The sequence below is a fragment of the Peromyscus maniculatus genome, chromosome 19 (assembly GCF_049852395.1).
Source record: "Peromyscus maniculatus bairdii isolate BWxNUB_F1_BW_parent chromosome 19, HU_Pman_BW_mat_3.1, whole genome shotgun sequence".
Classification (NCBI taxonomy): domain Eukaryota; kingdom Metazoa; phylum Chordata; class Mammalia; order Rodentia; family Cricetidae; genus Peromyscus; species Peromyscus maniculatus.
In genome coordinates this window covers 53,794,529-53,810,452 of record NC_134870.1, presented here as the reverse complement: position 1 = coordinate 53,810,452, position 15,924 = coordinate 53,794,529, and positions in this window count along the sequence as shown.

The following is a 15,924-nucleotide window of genomic DNA, read 5'->3' as shown; positions in this document are numbered from 1 at the left end:
AGGAACACTGACACCCATTCTAAACTTATAATGTGTTTGTGGTTGCACAGGGCTAGTTATACCATGTTAGGCATCAGTATGACCTGTTTAAATATATAATGTGTTTACAATTGTATGTGGGATAGTTACATTACATTTAGGCATTGTTATAACCTGGTATTGTTTTCATTTAGAAATTAATCATGACATAAGGAGGGATGACTGTGTGTCAGGTTGACAGGGGATGGACTTGTGATGGCTCTTCTTGGTTGTCAACTTGACTACACCTGGAGTGAACTGCAATCCAGAAATGGAGGGCACACCTGTGAGATTTTTGTTTGGTTTGAAGTAGGTGAATCTACTTCTAGTCAGGACCATTGAGGTAGGAAGATGCATCTTCAGTCTGGACCTTGAGGAGGGAAGACATACCTTTAATCTGAGCCATCACAAGGTCCTAAAAGCCTGTGATCAAAATGGGTGGAGAAAAAAACAAAAAGCTAAATTCTGAGTGATGGAGCCACAGACAGACCAGGAGGCTTTCCTCTCCCCCGTGGCTCCCTCCAGACCAGCTCCAAGGAGCAAGAATGTCAAGGCACAGGCTCTTCCTGGTCACCATCTGGACAGTGAGGTCCCTACTTGGAGGTTTGTGGAGCACTGTGTGTGTGTGTGGGGAGGGGGCAGACCCTGCAGGACAGCCTGGATGTACAGGCAAGCCACAAGCCAAATAAACCCCCAGACTGCCTTTTTCAGGTACTTGAGGCTTCCTGGCTCAGTGGAACATGTTTGTTTACTATTATTATTATTGTTGTTGTTGTTGTTATTGTGGCTCCACAAAAGGCCTAATGTCTCTTAAGCACTCTTGCTCTCCTTTACAAGTCCCTTTGCTTCTCCAAATCTCCCATTTCTAAGAGTGTTTCTTCCTGGTGTCCCTGCTATCTAAATCATGCTTGTCTCCAGTACTTCCATCACCCCTTTTCTCCCTCTTGGTTCCTTGGCTCTTGGGACACAAGGCCCTACTCCCATTCCTGAGGTGGACTGGCCACAAAAGGAGCTGGCAGCACCATCCACACATTTCCCTCAGGAACCAGGATGCTTCTTGGTATCATGACACTTTCACCATTATCAAAGACCTCCATTAGGACAGCATCCATGGGAAAAGAGTAGCCTTGGAGAGTTCTGAAGAGACAGCTAGTTCTACTTATCCATGCAGTGGCCCTAGTTAGGTCCCAGAAGACCTGGAGGTACTGCAGAACCCACTTTGCCTCTAGCACAGACCTTTCCATCAGCATGTCCCACTTTTCACTTGGATCAGAAAGTAAGTGGTGATAGGGTGGTTAGACTTCCCAAAGGGCCCCGGTCTTCACACAAAAGTTTCTACTCAAGGCCCTGTCCACAAGGGCCCCCACTCTGGTGTCCAGTTTCATAAACTCAAGTTTTTCCCTTTCCCCACTGATTTCCACTCCCCCTCTCCTCTCAGTGTAGGGAGAGATTTTGCTTCCTCACACACTGTCTGAGCCTGTGTTCTGGTGCCATAATGGAATGCCTGAAACGGGGTAATTTATAAACACTGGAAGGTTACTTGTCTTGCGGCCCCGGCATCTGATGAGGCGTCATTCCACAAAGGTGGAAGGGCACGAAGCAAAGGGAAGCCCCAAAGCTGGTCTTGCTTTCCTAACAGAGCCACTTAACTCTTGTAGGAATTAATCTACTTCCACAATAACAATAGTTAGTCCTAATCACCAACTAGGTTTTATACTACACAGGGAGACACAGTTGCCTTGGGAATTAGGTTTCCAGTCCACGAAGCTTAGGGGATATATTAAAACCACAGCATAGCTGAATCTCTCATTGTCTAATGAAATGTGGGGCAGGGGACCAGAGGGCAATGCCAGTCACCTCTCAGTGAGAGCTTTGGCCACAGGCACTGTACTCCCCCATTTTTGTTATGTGAGTGTGTGTGTCTATATGTCACATGTGTGCAGGTGCCTGTGGAAGCCAGAAGAGGACCTTGAATCCTCTAGAACTAGATGTCACAGGCAGTTGTGAGCCAAGGTAGGCTCAATGTTGGTGGTGGTGTTCATTACCATGAGTTCATTGCATACTAATGAGGTTCAGTGTAACATTTTAATACAAGTGTATGTTTCATGTACCAATCAAATCCAGCCTCTCTTTGGCCAGCCCCCCATTGAACCCCAGCCTCTATCCAGCTTGCCTTGGTTCTCTCTCTCTCTCTCTCTCTCTCTCTCTCTCTCTCTCTCTCTCTCTCTCTCTCTCTCTCTCCCAGTACTACTTAATTGCAATTGCTTCCCTTGCCTGTCAATTCATATATCTTTTCCATGATCATAGACATAGGCTTGTACGCATAGTTTATAAATGGGTTGGCTTTTATTGCCAGCAGGTATCAGAAATCAGAATTTGAGGAAGGGAAAACTTAGCATAGATCTAAGAAAAAAGCTTTATGTACATCGTGAGATCTAAGAAAGATGCTTTATGTACCTCATGGTGACAGATGGTTAATGAACATGTATTACAACTGGCTGGGTGTGATGTCACCTTTAACCCCAGCACTCAGAAGGGAGGGGCAGGCAAATCTCTGTGAGTGTGATGCTAGCATGGCCTACATAATCACTTCTGAGATAGCCAGAGCTACGTAATACTTTGTAAAACAAAAATAAAAACAAACTTTAAAAAAGTATTTCAACCGTAAAACTGGCAAAACCTATTTGGGTTCTCATCACAAAAAAATGATATGCATGTGAAGTAATACATATGATTGATGTGGCCAATCCATAATATATACATATTTCAGAACCTTGTGCTTAATAAATATATCCAAGTTTATCTGTGTATATTCAGATGATTGCTAAATACATCTATAGAGACAGATAGCAATGAAATCCTTAAGTCAGTAGTCTGAAAACACTTCAAATCTGTGACAAAGATAAGAAAAGAATGAGTTATTTATTCATCTCAACAATCAGAATGGAAGGGTTGTTTACAGAGCCTGAACAGTCTGGAAGTGAAGCTAAGGACGTACCTCAGAGGCAGTGTTCACAGCATGTGTGAAGCTCCCCACTAAATCATCATTACCCTCCCCAACACCCCACCTCCCCCAAACCAACTCTCTGTGCAAGAAGGGTTAGCAGAACCCTGGAAGAGTGTAAGGAAACATCAAACTGCTTACAGCCTAAAGACCTTGAGCCCCTTGCTCTGCCAGACCAGGACTAAAGAAACGTCATTTCAGAAGCTACTTATTCCTGCTGAAGACATCACAGAGGCAGCAGGGGAGAAATTTCAGGAGAGGAAAAAAAATCTTCCCTTTCCTCTCATTGCAGTAACTTTAAATTCCCAGAAGGACATAAACCATATGCTGGTGTTATGAATAAATTGTGAAAAGTGTCTGAGGGTAAGTGTTTAATTACGTTTGGCGTGGCTACACCTTTTTGCTCTTAAGACAGGAAATCCCCAACTATTAACAGGATTCAACCTTGGCAGACCAAATACAGCCTTCCTGACTGCCTCTCCCAGACAGTCAGCACCAATGGTCTCTCTGGGACGATAGTAGCGCCCGAGGCCAGAACTTATTGTGTAGGTCCGCATGGTTGGAGGCCAAGTGGACACCCCAGAGTCTCAGTGAAGAAAGAAAGAAGATGAAGGCAGGTCCCCCAACTTCTGCCTAAGAGTGTCAGTCATCCTTCAGTCTCTGGAACACACACTTGAGATAATATATACAAAGAAAGGGTTTAGTATGATCAAGGTTTTAGAGGATTTAGTTTGCGGTCAGGTGGCCCCATTGCTCTTGGGCTTGGGGTAAGGCAGCACATTACTGTGCGAGTATAGGGCAGGGAAACCCATTCACCTCATCACCAGAATGAAAGCGGAGACAAGGAAAAGATGGCCTTCCCTGTAAACTCCATCAGGGGAATACCCCAAGATTACTAACACTGGGCCTCGTCTAAGAATGGATCTACTGCTTCCAAATGGGGCCACCACCTAGGGGCCAAGACTTCAACATCTGACCATCTGGGGGACATTTAACAGAACATTTAAAACTTTCTTTTCTTTTCTTTTTTGGTGATTTCTACCCTCAGTTTTCTTCTAAATCTTCTGAAATTCTTACTGAGACACCCGAGGCATCTGTTTGACAGGTAGCAGGCATCAAGTACGAGACAGTCACAGACCAATAAGAAATAGCCAGAAAAATAAATCTCTGTGTGTTTTTAACACATAGTTCCTATAAACGATTCAAATTCTCTCTCTCTCTCTCTCTCTCTCTCTCTCTCTCTCTCTCTCTCTCTCTCTCTCTCTTTCTTGGTTTTTCGAGACAAAGTTTCTCTGTGTAACAGCTCTGGCTGTTCTGGAACTAGCTTTGTAAAGTTATACAGCTTCCATTCCAAGTGGCTATTCTCACCGTATAAGGTTCACTGAGATTGTTTTATTTGCATTTTTTGGAATAAAGTTTATAAACCTTACATATCTTCCTTTAAAGTATACTACATATATATATATATATATATATATATATATATATATATATATATATATATATATATATAACTATGACTAAAACTCTATTCAGATCGTGACAAAGCTGAAGGATGACTTCTGAGCACTGTGTGATGACCTTGTCCTTGAGAATCTGGATTAGAATTTCTAACCTTTTGCTTTTCATTGGTTTCCATATCATGAATTTTAAGAATGCACTCATCTATAATACTGTCATTTGTTCACTCAATAAATATTTATCAAGGGCATATTCCCTGCTAATCTGACTACTAGGTGTTAGATTAGTACAATTGTGATGCTTGTTCTTGCTCAAAATAAGCAAAGACACACTGTTAATGCTCTAGTGAATTCTAGGATGCAGGCATGTGCTGGGCAAACATGGGTGGGGGGCACATGGAGCTTCAGAAAACCACCTATTCTTAATTGTTCTGACTGTTTAGACCAGTGCTGCATAAATTTGTGATGGACGGAACATCCTCAGAGACTCTTCGCCTGCTCCTGTGTCTCAAGTGTTCTCCATATCTTCTCCTCAGGAAGCCCCAAGTCATGTATACAAATCAGAGACGTCAGAATAGCTGTCATGGAGGAAACCAAGGAGAAAAGGAACCATTACACATTCTAAGAGGAAAAAAAAAACCAGCGCAGCCACTTCCAGGATAATTAATAAGATTCCTCAAATAAATAAATAAAAATAAGACTACCATAGGACCCAGGTATCCCCTTCTTGAGAATATGTTACCCAATGTTCACTGCAGTGCTATTTACAGTAGCCAAGCTATGAAACCAGCTTCATGCTTATCAACAGATGAATGGACAAAGACAACATGCTGTGTGTGTGTGTGTGTGTGTGTAGTGGAGTATTATTCTGCCACAAAGACAAGGGAAATTGCATTCTTTGCAGGAAAACAAACAGAGCTAGAGATCATCATATCAAGTAGAATAAGCCAGACTTGGATAGACAAACGCCACATTTTCTCTCATGTGTAGAATCTGTAATTTTTAAAAAGGAAAAAAAAACATGAAACCAAAAAAGAGGGAAAGAGGTGAACTTTTAAAAGTTAAGATAATGACATTCCAAAAGGCCTGAGTTCCCATCACCCTAAAAGTTTCCTGTGCCTGTCAGTATACACTTTTAGAAACCTCGGCTCATCTTTTCCTTGATATAACTTGCATTTCCTAGAAACTTACAAAACTGTGATCATACATTTTGTGTCTGTTTCTTTCTCTGAGCCTAATCATTCTGAAATCAATTTATCTTGTTGCACAAATCAATAATTCCTTAGGAGCTGGCAGGAAGTTGCACCTGGGGCTTTGGGCATGCTAGCTAGATTAAGTGTGCTGACATTGAACCCTAGCCCCCAAAGGCATTCTTACATTTTGTTAAGCAAAAGTATCTCTAAACATTCAAGTGGTGGTGGGTATTGTGGACAAAGGGCACTCTGACGGAAAGACAAGACGCCTGATATCAGCCAGTATGAGTAGCCACTTCATTATGCAGTAAGCGGGGACGTAGGTGTGGAAGGCCTGCTGAACACGTGGCTGTTTAAGAAAGCAGTCTCACAAGGCCCCTCCTCCCCAAGATTATAGAAGCAGCAAGGACTGCTAAGCAGAGGAGATACTTCTATTTGTTGAGCTGCCTGTAAGTCATTCAATATGCTCCAGAGTTACAGCTTTTGTGAGCTATCACCCACACATACATCCGCCTGTGTTCCAATAAACTCAAGGGTACACACACACATACACACAAAAATGCAGAGAGAGAGAGAGAGAGAGAGAGAGAGAGACAGAGACAGAGACAGAGAGACAGAGAGAGAGAAAGAGAAAGAAAAAAAAACAATCTAACACATTTTATGGGAAAAAAAAAGAGAAGAAAAAAAATACCTTCTCTTATCTTCAGGAGACTAAACGTCTTCTTGCTGTCTCCTGTACATTTCCTGCAAGAGAGCCATGAGCTAATTCCTAAGGTGTGTTTATTTGAACAGACCCAAGAAATACCCTTACACTGTAAACACTGGAGATTGGGCTCAGCCCCTAATGATCCATCTTTATTTCAAAGGTCATTACAAGGCCCAGACTCACCAGGAAAACAGTCTAACAAAGAGTGAAAGGAAAGAAAGTGATTTCCTTTACCCTCCCAATGAGTGGCTTGCTTTCTGCTTTGGGCTATTCCAAATAAAGCTTCTATGATCACTCATACTCCACCATGTCTGGCTACACACGTCTGTCTGTTGCTAAGATTACTTCCCTGGGGGAAATGTAACGCAAGGTCTACCCCTCCCCCCAAGGTCCTGTGCTCAAACTGAGGCAGGACTCTCCCCAAGTTCACTCTGGCGAACCAGTGAATTTGTTGGGTTTCCTTACAGAGCTCAGGTGAGGGGTTACACGGGTGTGGGAATTCATCCCTCAGCTGGCCGTACCTGAAAAGCCTATACTCCACAGAGGGGAGGGCCTCCCGATGGCCCCATAGATGGAGCCTCCCTTCCCAGCCTTCCCGGTCTGTATCCTCTAGCCTGTCCCCAGACCTTGTGCAAGTAAGGCAGCATTGTGTACGACAAGTAGGGAGCAACTAGATACGCAAGTGAGGGTCTCATGACCTCTACCCACCCCTCTATGAGGGGGTACAAGCAAACAACAACCCTTTGGCAAGGGACACAGCTCAACACCCCAAGATGGCAGTTGCTTGGCTAGGAGGTCAATCAATCATGACACTGCCTTCCTGAAGACCTAAGAAAGGAAAGGCCGGCCTGAGTCACCAAGATGTGTGCTCAGCTTTAAAGGAATCACCAAAATGTTTTCCCCAATGGCTTTGCCATGCTGCATTTCTGTCAGCGTGTATGTGTATGGTCATTGCAATTGTGCCATACTCTTGCCAACACAAGGCTTGCTCGGTTGTTTGCTTGATTTTGCTAAGGATCAAATCTAAGCTCTTATAAAGACCAGGCCAGCACTCCACCACTAAGTTACGCCCTGGGGCTCGAAAAAGTAGCCAATTTTGATGGCGTCCAACCAGAAAAAAATGAAAACTGATCAGAGACCTCTGGGTTCCAGACTTAGGAAGAATGGATGTGCTATTCCAAGCCACCAAACTCTGTGGCTACATGTGACTCAGATGCACTTGTTTCCTTGGTTCAGACCTGCTTCTTGCATTGGTGGTTCCGGGCTTAGGCCGAGAACTGTGTGCTGAAATAAACCTTTTCCTCCCTCAAATTGCTTTTGGTCATGGTATTTAGCTCAGCAAAGCAAACTAGAAAGGGAGATAAGAAGGATTTCTGTTAAGTTCCCTGTGTGCATTGTGATAGTGTGTTCTACAGGAGTCTTGATCTGGTAAGGCAGTGCTGGTGGCCCAAGTTAGTGATCCTCCTGCCTCAGCCTCCCAAGTGCTGTGATTACAGGTACACACCACCTTGTCCTGCTCTGTCACAGATGCATAGTGGACAACATAGTTTTCTGGATCTAGTCTTGGCCCCAAGTTTCCAAAATCATATTTATTAATATTTTTGGTTTCCATAGGTACTAATTTGAGGGGGGGATTTTTGTTTGTTTTGTTTTTTTTGAGACAGAGTCTCATTATGTAGCACTGGCTGTCCTAGAACTTGATATGTGGACCAGGCTGGCCTTGAACTCACAGAAATCTGCTTGCCTCTGTCTCCCAAGTGCCTTGAGAAGAGTGGACTATGTCCTGGGTGCTCTGAGGACCCTAAAGATGAAAAAGAATGCTTGAAGGGGCTCAGAATGACAGCCCTCATGTTTGTATATTAAGGTGGAACCCGACTGCAGTCAGCCAAGCATTCAATGATGTGGTACATTTCCAAATTGGCTTCCGTAGAAACTTCAAAATTGAGCTCTCAAAAGTGCAAAATTTAAGCTTTAATTGTACATATTTGTCCCTGCAGCCTCTCGTTTTACTAAATTATGTTATTATATATGTTATTTAGCTTCCTGTCACTGTGATAAAATACATAAGATGATTAACCATAAATTACGAAGAGAGTTTACTTTTGGTTCATGGTTCCAGAGATTCCAGTCCTTGGTCACTGGGGCCCCGTGACAGCACCAGTACATCATGGTGGGAGCCAATGGTGGAGGAAGCTGTTTGTCTCATAGCAGCCAAGAAGAAGAGAGAGAAATTGAAAGGGGTCAGGGTTACGGTATCCTTTTAAAGGGCCGGATCCCAGTGACCCAGGTTCATCTACTAGGTTCCACCTCCCAAAGATTCCTCTAGTGTTCAACTACCTTGGACAGGCTTTATACTCCATACACCACATGAGCAATTTATTCCATTGGTACCATAAAGGTAAGGCAGTACTCAAGGGGTTACTTTGTTTTGTTTTTAGTGAAAATAAAAATTTTTATACAGTATATTCTGATCATAGTTCCTTCTCCTCCATCTCTTCCCAGATCCTCCCCACTTCCCTAGCCATCCAATCCCACACCTTCTTTCTCTCTCGCTTTAGAAAACAAACAGGCCAAGACCAACCAACAACCGAACACACAAACAACAGACATTTTTTTTTCAGTTCCCTTTAAAGTGTCTTCTGGAGCCTGTCCTTTTGTCTCTGTCTTAACCATAGCCCAAGGAGCCAAGCACCCTCTACAGGCAGGGCAGATGATTGCAGAGCACCGCCAGCCTGTGGACGATGCCCACTGAGAACTCAGAACTCTGTTTCAAGGTGAATGAGTATATATTAAAAGGGGGAGCCACAGTAGGGAAGTACTTCACCACTTCTTTTTGGAGCATCCAAATTTCCATCATAACCAGTCTTGTGCCACTCTTAAATACAGGAAAAGTGACCTGAGGGTGGGCAAGATGCCGCCATACTCTGTCTGATAACTGAGATGGTTCCTAAACGATCACTGCTGTCCCTGCGTTTCCTCCCTGATACCAGAACCCACCTCCTTGGGCCTCTGATGTGGACTGAAGTTCAGCAACTCCCTGGGAATTCTCCAGGCCTTCAGTGCCATATTTGGACTGCTGATGTACCTCGTTTGTGGAACTGAGCAACTGCAGGGTTCTCAGCCTCTCCAGTGTGAATAGCCATTGTCCAGTGTGAAACAGCCATTGTTGGACTAGCCAGACTATACTGTGAAAGCCAGAAAAACACACACACACACACACACACACACACACACACACACACACACACCATAAAAACACACAATCAGAAACCATAATATATAAGGAAAAGACCACTAAGATAAAAATGCCTTTTCCCCCTCTCTCCTTCTTCCTCCCTCCCTCCCTCCCTCCCTCCCTCCCTCCCTCCCTCCCTCCCTCCCTCCTTCCCTCCTTCCTTCCTTCCTTCGTTCCTTCCTTCCTTCCTTCCTTCCTTCCTTCCTTCCTTCCTTCCTTCCTTCCTTCCGTTTTTTTTAAAATGTGTAAGATGTGGAGATGTGGTGGAGACCAGAGCAGAAAGCCACAGTCTTGGTCCCCATGTGTGAGAAGGTGAAACGCCTGTTCCTTCCCCTCTTCACACTTGGTTGTTTAGTTTTGTCAGGTCTTTGGAAAGTTCCAGGCCAAGCTGAACTCCATTACAAAAGGATATAGAACAAAATGATACCCAAACTCATAATAAACTCCGGGTCAGAGGATATTTGAAAACTTTTCATTGGCATCACAGAGTTGTTTAGGCTCGAGAGATGAACACAGGAGAAGACAGAAGTGCAATATAGTCCGGTTCCTTCTGGAAAGTTCCCCCCCACACACCCGATTACTTACCTTTCATATTGCTTTATTAATAACTTTTAAAGGAAAACGTATTTTGTTCTTTGCTAAATAAAGCAAAAGTGACTGCGGGCATATGACTGTAGGTCCTGAAGGATTTTCCTCAGACTGGATCTTTCTCAACCAAATACATGTAGAAAGAAACTGCTTTCTGGATTTGTTTGAAGTGTGTGCACATGTACTTCCTAAAGGATGCTGTTTATTTTGCTACAGCTGTGGGTGGATTGCTTGTTGTTGCTCCAAAGCCTGCTTGGAGTCCTGGATTGTAATCAATAGATGAGTAAGAACAGGAAAGTTCCGGAACTGTTGTTCTCACCGAAGCCTCCTCATGAGCTGGGAGTTAGAGGATAGGCTAACGTCTTTGTGGCTGTTCTTAATGGTTTATGGAAGTTTGAGGTAACAGAGGAGACCCTGGGAAGTCTATGCCACCGGAAGAACTCGTGAGTACCTTCTGGGTCACTGTTTCAGGCATACGCTCTGGATAGGCTAGTCTAACCCCAAAGTCTAACTCCACCGAAGCCCTCATTTAGACTTTATTTGTGTTCTTTTGTGTATTTCGTTACAGTTGTCAGATTTTAAAGCACAGTTACAATGTCTTAACTTTTGTATGTAGACTAAGGACATTGCTAATAGTGTACTTGCACGAATGGATGAGTAGAGAATAAATGAATGAATGAATGAGCTAATGAGTGAATGAATGAATAATGAATGGTGGGACAAAGCTACAATTCTAACTCGGATCTTTGTAAATGCCAGATAGGCAGAGTGTGGTCTCATGTGATTAGGTGGAATTCCACACTACGCATGCCCTGGAGAGCATCATTCATTCACTGACAGTCCTAAAGCCAGGGAGTTCCAGTTCCCCCCAGGCCCCTTCCCATCCCTGCAGCCAAAGCTCTTTCCCCTCTTATTCCATCTGCTGTAGTCCCAGATAGCCGTCACCTAAACTAAAACACCGTCGTTTGGGGGGAGACTGCCCTGTCTGCTGTGCCTGCTCTCTTTAGAATGCGTGCACGCTGCGACTGGAATCCTCAGGGTTTGGAACTGTGATATCTCAAAATCAATCACCCTGTCTGCTCAGCTCTCAGGTGCCTTGAACAGCATTTATGCAAAGCCCAGCTTAGTACTCAGGGAGTTTTTGTTTGTGAGTGATTATAGTCCACCAAAAACAAAACAAAACAAAACAAAACAAAACAAAACAAAACAAAAAATGCTCTAAGTATAGTTCATACTGTTTTAATTCTTTGAAAATTGGTCAAATTCTCCCTTTGCATGACACTGCTAAATAACTAAGAATTGGCGCTGCTTTGATCTCTGCGATCTTATTTTAAGCAGACTGAACCATTTAGCCAAGGACTCTTTCGTTTCTCCATAAAAACTAAGAACTTAGTATGGGGGGGGGGGAAGCTCTGAAGGTTTTTCTCCATCGGCAGCCTACCTACTAACCTGCCCACCCTACCTATCGCCAGTTGTGATCAGATTGCACAAAGCCAGGAAAACAGTGTTGGCCCTCCACAACAAGATTTGCTCAATCCTTTTGCCACGGTTAATTTTATGCAGCCCACAAAGCATGCCTCTGAGGCCAGAATCAGGAAGAAACAGGGCACACTTCCCCGTTAGCCTTTGATGTGTGCTCTTGGCTCCATCCCATCTCTACCCCAGGCAGGAGCCACAGCTGGCCACCATGTGTAAAGGGAGGGGTGGTGGGGGAGGGGGCTGCGCTTCTTCCGAGCCAAGTGTGGATTCCACAGCTGAAGTGGAAAATCCACTTGCTTAGTGTGATGGGCACACTGCCGGCATCTTTGCAGCAAGTCAGGTTAACCCAACCCCCCCACCCCCACCCCCCGACCCTGGGGAAATTCTGATCTTAGAATCTGGCATTCAGGTCCTGGATGTTTCACCTCCTGGCTGTCTCTTGTCCTCGGCCAACTTTCTCCAGTGGCCTGAAAACGGAGTTGCCTTTCTCTGCATTGGGTGCTACTCTAAGCATATATAATGTGATCACTTGGAAAGTCACAGCAGGATCCTCCTCGTGGGTGTTCCCATCATTTACAACCTTTTCCCTTTCAGTAGGAATAATGGATGGAAAAACTGAACCCGTTAGGGAGGGCCTCTTCTACCCTAGCATGCCCAGCGAGAATCTTCTGTCTTCGCCAAACACATCTGTGCCCTTCACCCTGAGAATGATCATGTGCGCCCCCGGGGGCAGAAGACACCGACTCTCTCTTCTGGTTTTGGCTAGCCAAGAAGATCCCTGTAAGAAAATCAATCATGACCTTCCTCTCATCTTCATTCAGCACACCTCACTCAGATGAGTCAGGCAAGCTGAGAGTGACAGGCCTTCTGACAACGCCACAATTCATTCCAATGTACATGTCAATGTACATTGCTTGTAGACTTCAGCCAAGAGCCTGGGCACCCTGGGAATTTCCTATAAGCCAGCCTCTGGATATCATAATAACAAATGGGGAGCGAGACCTATCTCAGGACTTTGACCAGCTGACTCAGTGGGCCGCCCTATCAAAGCCGAAGCCATGGAGAGCATGATGGCTGGCCTCTCCCTGTTGGGTCATCCCATCAGAATGAGTTAAAAGTGTGGGGACACTTCTGAAAAGGAGGAGGGCAAACAGAAGAAACCAGCACAGACGGGTGACTTCTTCCCCCGCGCTCGTTCTGAAAACCAGGGCACGCACTACAAGGCCCCTGCTGCAGAAGTTTGGAAAAGCACTGGGCTTTGTAAATCTTTAAGGTCTCAGGAGAGAGTAGAATCCAGGCCTTTCAACACAGGATACTCAAGTTAATCTCCCAGCCTAATCCACTTAGAGCCTTGCTTTTAACTCCCATTTGAAGTGACAGAGAGTCTGGGCTAAGACAGATAAGCCCTTCCCACTTGGTAGGGGTTCAGCCACACTCACACCTAAGAGTTGACCTTCCAAGCCTTGTCCAGGGACAGTGCATGTGATGCTGGGGGGTATATTTTAGCTTTGGGGACGAAGCACAGAGAGCTACATCCCATCTATAAGGTTGGACCCTTTTGCCTTCCCTCCATGACAGGCAACCAAGGTGGCACTCTCTCACTACCAGCTGCCCTTGTCCCAACAGGGCATCTCCAAGGCCCCGGGCTCAACACACTGTTGGGCATGTGCTAGATCATCATTTATAGATGAGGAGATCTCAGGTTGTTATTGACAAATGATGATCCCATCTCAGAACAAACAGAAAGATCCAGGGCTGGGGGTTTCTGCCAGATGTCCATTCATATGTAGAAAACAAACACGGCTCTACCTGCCCCAGCCCCCCCTCCCTCTTCATAGCCCAGCAGGTACAGCCTAAGAATAAACTGATAAATTGTGGTGGTTTGGATGAGGATGGTCCCTGCGGGCTCATATAATTGATTGTTTGGTTCCCAGTTGTGGAACTGTTTGGGAAGGATTAAAAGGTGTAGCCTGATTGGAGGTGTGTCACTGGGGTCGGGCTCTGAGGTTTCAAAAAAAAAAAAAAAACAACATGGTCCATTCCGTATGTGTGTGTGTGTGTGTGTGTGTGTGTGTGTGTGTGTGTGTGTGTCTGTCTGTCTGTCTGTCTGTCTTGTCACAGTGTTTCAGGATGTGAGCTCTCAGCTACTGTTCCAGCACTGTGCCTGCTTCCATGCTCCCTGCTATGATGGTCATGGACTCTGACCTTCTGAAACTGTTAGCCCCAAATTATATGCTTTATTTTAGAAGTAGCTTTTGTCATAGTCTCTTATCACAGAAACAGAAAAGTAACTAAGACACACTGACATGTGATTGCACTCATAACTTGCACATGTGTGAACATGTACATATGTACCAACATGTGGCCACATTCAGAACTTGTGTGTGTGTGAATGAATACATGCAGATGCACCGACATATGACCTTGTATATGTACTGACACGAGAAGATCTAGAAATTTTCACATGTGTTAACAATGTGATGTGCCCATACATGGCCATAATCAGAACTTGCACACATGTCAATATGCACATATGTGCTGACATGTGACCAGACTTGGCACTTGCACACATATCAACTCAAAGATATGCAGTGGCATGTTGCTATACACAGAAGTTGCATACATGTCAAAACGCATATATGCTCCAACCTGTGGTCAAGCTCAGAACTTGCACATGTGTGAACAAACACATATGTGCTAACCTGTAACCAAGCTTGGAACTTGACTATGTGTGAACACATGCATAAATGCTGACATGTGACCGTGCTCAGAACTGCACACATGTAACTAAGTGCATTAGCACAGACATATGACCATGTTTAGAAATTCATATGTGTGAATACATGCATGTGTGCCAATATGGAAATATTGTTAAAATATGCAAATGTGTCAAGATACACATATGTAACATGTGACCATGCTTAGAATTTACACATACTTGCATTGACATAGAACTGCACATGTACAAGTAAGTGCATTTGCTTGAACATGTGACAATGCTCAGAACTGCATGCATGTGAAAGCATGCATATAATCCAACGTGAGACTGCGATGAGAATTTGTACATGTGCCAGCATGTGCATTATGTGTTGAAATGTGACCATGCTCAGAATCTGCATGCGTGTTAACACATGCATATGCACAGACATGTGACCATGTTTAGGAACTTGTATCTTTGTCAGTGTGTGCATCTGTGCCAAAATATAGCATGTGCATACATGCCTACATATGACAGCACTTGGAAACTGCACGCACATGAACTTGTACATGAATACTGATGTGACAGCATTTGGCAAGTCTATGTGTGAACACGTACCTTAACGTCTGCAATGGTCAGTGGTCAGAAATTGCATGAGTGTGAACAAGTGTGTACATACCTACATATGGCAGTGCTCAGAAGCTATATGCCTGTGAACATGCATGAAAACTGCATGCGTTTCAACCCATACATCTATGCCTATATGCTACAGTGCTCCAACATCAATACTCTCTGAGGTTGGCGATTCAATTTGTGTTGTAACTCAGTGAACTAGGCTTGGGTTTGTTTTTCTGCAACCTCAGCTCGATGGCAGCAGGGGAGAAGATTCTCTCCCAGTGACCTTTAGACAGTCTGTGCGCATCTGGAGCCAGTCAGTTTTATTACTCAGCTCTTTTTTCTGTGACTTTGTTCAAAGATGCTCAACGAAACCAAGCACGATTGTTAGTTTCCTACCAGTGTTCAAAGGTTCCCTACAGGGTCACTGGATTCCTTACACAGGAGGTGAATCTGGATCATCAAACTTACCTGTCTCAAGAAGCTCTTTAAGCAGTGCACACTATGGATTTTCAGGGCCCTGGAGACATCTGAAGTACCTTTATCCACTGTAGGTTCCATAAAGCCGAAATATCAGAACCAGATTCCGCTAAGCCCGCTAGAGAAACTGGCCCTTATAACTCCATCTCTCCAGAACCACTCCTTGTACCACAGATTGTTTTAGTCAGGTTCTCTAGAGGGGTGGAATCGAGGGAAAAGAGATTGAGCATGTGAGCTTTCAAACAATGCTAGCCCAAACACATCTGAGACCCTGAGGTTCCATCTTTGAGGCTGGGTGGCTACCTCCGCAGTTGGAATAGCACCAGAAGAGCTCTGCCTCACTGGAGGTGTGGCCCCTAGCCAGGGTGAGCCTTCCCACATCTGTAATGACAATCAGGACAGTTCTTCAGGTGAGGGCCCCTATTCAGGTGGCCCTAATTTGTAGCCA